Genomic DNA, 4,315 nt, shown 5'->3' with positions numbered 1-4,315 from the left:
TGGGTCTGTTTCTGTGCTGCATGATTCTTTATTCGAGGTTTCCTAAACGGAATGAGTTAGCCCATTTCCCTTCAAACCATCTCCTCTCCATGTACCTGCCCAAGTGTCTTTTCCATGTTGTAATTGTACTTATTTTTACCATTTCCTCTGGCAGTCCATTCCGTCTATGCACCATCCTCTGTGGATAATGTTGCTCCTCAGCTCCCTCTTTAAATTCTTGCTCTCTCACATCACGTTTATGCCTCTAGCTTTGGACTCACCTACCCTTAGCAATTCACGTTAGTTAGGCCCTACATTGTTTCATAAACCTTCATAAGGTCAACCTGTGGCCTTATTGATGACAGTGTTACTAATATCTCCAACTCATGTACTCAATGCGCTGGCCAATGAAGGCAAGTGTGCCAAATGCTGCTTTCCCCACCCTGTCCACTTGTGATGTCACCTCCAAGAAACAATGTAACTGCATCCCTTGGACTCTCTCTGTTCGACCACACTGTCTAGGGCCCGAACATTAACTGTGTTAGTCCTCCCTGGTTTGTCTGAACTAAATCCAACACCTGAATTAAACTCCATCTTTCATTCCTTGGCCCACTGGCCCAGTTGATTAACATCCCCTTCGATATCTATATCCCCTGCCCACTCTTCCACTAATCTTGGTATCTAGAGACTCCTATACTTTCACTCAAATTGTGTATGTAAATGGTGCACAACAGTGATTCCAGCACCAATCCTTACAGCACAGTACTGGTCAGAGGCCTCCAGTCTGAACAACAACCCTCTGTCTCCCACTGTCATCCCATTGTGTATCCAGTTGGCTTGCTCTCCCTGATCCCTTGTGACTTACCGTTACTAACCAAGATATTATGCTACACCCTGACCAAGGGTTTGCCGAAGCCAGAAACAACGTCTGTTGCTCTGCCGTGATCTATCTTTTTGGTCACATCTTGAACAAACTCAAGTCAAGTTTGTGAGACATGTTTTCCCACGCACAAAGCCATGCTGGCTGTTCGAAATCAGTCCATATCTTTCCAAATGCATGTAATTCCTACCTCTCAGAATGACCTCCAACAACTGACCCACTCTGATGTCTGGTCATCAGTCTGTAGTTCCCTGGCTTCCTCTTGCAGCCTTTCTTAATTAATGACACAACATTATAATCATAGTCAGAGAGTCATACCGCACTGTTTGGTTAATGCTAACCATACTCTAAAACTGGTCTCATCCCACCTGCCTGTTCCTTGATCATATCCCTTCAAACCTTTCCTATTCCTGTCCTAATTCTAATGTCTTTTAAACATTGTAAATTTCCGCACATTCACCCCTTCCTTGGGAAGTTCATTCCACACGCATCCCACCCTCTGTGTAACAATGTGACCCCCGCGTCTTTTTTTTTTAAATGTCTCTCCTCTAAACTTAAGAATGTAGTGCCTTGTTTTGAAACTCCCCTGTCCATGGGAAAAGACAACTCCCATTAACTCTATCTATCCCCCTCATTATTTTATGAACTTCTATGAGGTCATCTGTCAACATTCAGGTTTCAATGAAATAATACCAACCTATCCAGCCTTTCTTTATAACTGAAAACTTCCATAACCAGCCACATCCCAGTAAATCTCCTCTGAACCCTCTCCAGCTTAATAGTATCCTTCCTTTAACTGGGCGACCAGAGTTGGACACAGCATTCCAGAAGAGGATCACCAATGGTCTGTATAATCTCAATGCGACTTCCCAACTCCTAAATCCAAAGGACAGAGCAATGAAAGCAAGTGTGGCAAGCACCTTTTTAACCATCCTATCTCTCCATGTTGCAAACTTCAAAGAAATATGTACCTGTACCTCGGTGTCCCTCTGTTCTACGACACTACCGAAGGTCCTACCATTAATTGTATAAGTCCTTCCCGTGTTTGTTGTACCAAATGCATTCCCTCACATTTATTCAGATTGAACTCCATCTACAGTTTTTCAGCCATTCACACATTTCATCAGGATGCCTTTGTAATCTCAGAAAACCTTCTTCACTGTCCACAATTCCACCTTCCAGTCTACCTGCCTATCACACATGGTCCAAATATCTCTGCTAGGGGCCCTACAATGTCTTCACCAGCTTCCCACAATGTCCTGAGCTACATTTGATCAGGTCCTGGGGATTTATTTACCTTTGTGTTTTAAAACTTCCAGCACCTCCTCTTCGATAATGTGGACTCATTTCAGGACATTGGCTCATAGAGATGTACAGCATGGAAACAGATCCTTTGGACTAACTCCTGCATGACGTATCTAGTCACATTTGCCAGAACTTTGCCAATATCCCTCTAAACCCTTCCTATTCATACACCCATCCACATGCCTTTTAAATGTATTTCTCTAAGCCTTCACTATTTCCTCGGGCAGCTTATTCCATACACTCTGCAGGAACCAGTTGTCCTTTAGGTCCCTTTGAAACGTTCCCCTTGCACCTTAAAGCTATTCCCTGTTGGTTTAGAATCCTCCAGCCCTTGGGAAAAGACCTTGTCGATTGACCCTATCGCTGACCATCATGATTTTAAACACCTTTATCAGGTAAATCCTCAGCCTCCCATGTTCAAGTGAAAACAGCCCCAGCTTATTCAGGCTTTTCCCTGAAGCGCAAACCCTCCAACCCTGGCAACATCCTTGTTCATTTTTTCTGAACCCTTTCATGTCCCATAACATCGTTCCTGTGGCATTGAGACCAGAATTGCACACAGTGTTCCAATAATAGTCAGGACAAACACTGTTTAGTTCCCTGACCGCCCCAGTCTTTATCCACAGCAAGTTCCAAAGTGAAATATTTGTTTTGCATCTTGTAATTCCACACATCGTTGGCTTCATTGATCATTAAGGATACTGGTTTTGTCCCTTGCTCTTCTTTTGCTCTTAATACACTTGTAGAATCTCTTTCAATTTTCCTTAACTTTCTCTGCCAAAGCTATCTCATGTTCCCTTTTTGCATTCCTTATTTCCATCCTAAGTGTATTTCTCCAGCCCTGATGCTCCTGAGGGGATTCCCTTGAGTCAGCCAGTTATATCTGACATGTGCCCCCTTTTTTTCTTCTCCAGAGCCTCGAAATTCAGCCAGTGTTACCTAATTCTGTCAGCATCGAGCTGCACACTAACAGGAACATGCTGGCGCTGAACGCTCCTTTTATCTCGGTTTTAAGATTTTCCTACTCGCCAGACTTCCCTTTACCTGCAAATATCCTCCCCATATCTATTTTAAAAATTCCTGTCTAATACTATCTTGCTCCATTGTATAACTTGAACTTGTGGACCAGGCCTGTCCTTTTCCATCGCAATTTTCCATCGCAATGACTGGGAGTTTCTGGAACAGGCCGAACAAATTCCTCCCATCCAAATGCTCAACACTGCGGCAGTCCCAGTCCAGGTCTGGAAAGGTTAAAATCTCCGACTGCTACAAACCTAATATTCAAACAGGTATCTGAGATCTCCTGACATATTTGCTCCTCCATCTCCCATTGCCTATTGCTGTAGTACGACCGTAGCAAACTGATGACCAATTTCTATTTCTCAGTTCCACCAATATCGCTTAACTGGGCGATCCTGCATGAATACTCCCTCTAGGTACTGCTGGGATTTTTCCCCCCAATCAAAACCACCAGCTCTCCCCCTGTTTTGCCTCCTGTTCTATCCTTCCTGTAGCATCTGTCCCCTGGAACACTGAGCTGCTGGTCCTGTCACTCCCTCAGCTGTGTTTCTGTAATACCTACAACATCCCAGTCCCATGTTCCCATCCATGCTCTGGGTTCATCTGCCTTATCTGTCCGGCCCTTTGCATTGAAATAAATGCAGTTTAATTCATCAATTTTCCCTCATTGCTTGCTGTGTTCTTGCCTGTCTTGTCAATTTATATTGCTCTCTTGAACATTTGTACCAACATCAAATTTCTTTCTGGCCTTACGACTGTTTGGGGTCCCACACCCCTGCCAGATGAGTTTAAATCCTCTCGAGCAGCTCCAGCAACTCTCCCCACCAGGATATGGGTAACCCCTCCTGCTCTCAGTTCAGGTGTCTTCCCCACCCTGTCTGCTTGTGCTGACATATTCAGACATCCAGAGATTTGTCCACCAAGGTCCTGCCCTCCCCACCACACTCTCCCCCTCCGTTCCCCTCCTCTCGCCCTCCCCTCCCTTCCCCTCTCTCGCCTTCCCCTCCCCTCCCCTCAACCTCACACCCCTCTCTCGCCCTCCCAGCCCAACCCTCACCTCAACTCTCTCGCCCGCCCCTCTCTCGGCCTCCACTCCACATTCTTGCCATCCGAGCCCTCCCCTATCCTCCC

The sequence above is a fragment of the Hemiscyllium ocellatum genome, unplaced genomic scaffold, assembly GCF_020745735.1.
Source record: "Hemiscyllium ocellatum isolate sHemOce1 unplaced genomic scaffold, sHemOce1.pat.X.cur. scaffold_366_pat_ctg1, whole genome shotgun sequence".
Classification (NCBI taxonomy): domain Eukaryota; kingdom Metazoa; phylum Chordata; class Chondrichthyes; order Orectolobiformes; family Hemiscylliidae; genus Hemiscyllium; species Hemiscyllium ocellatum.
The sequence above is the reverse complement of the archived record's forward strand: the minus strand, read 5'-3'. Positions refer to the sequence as shown.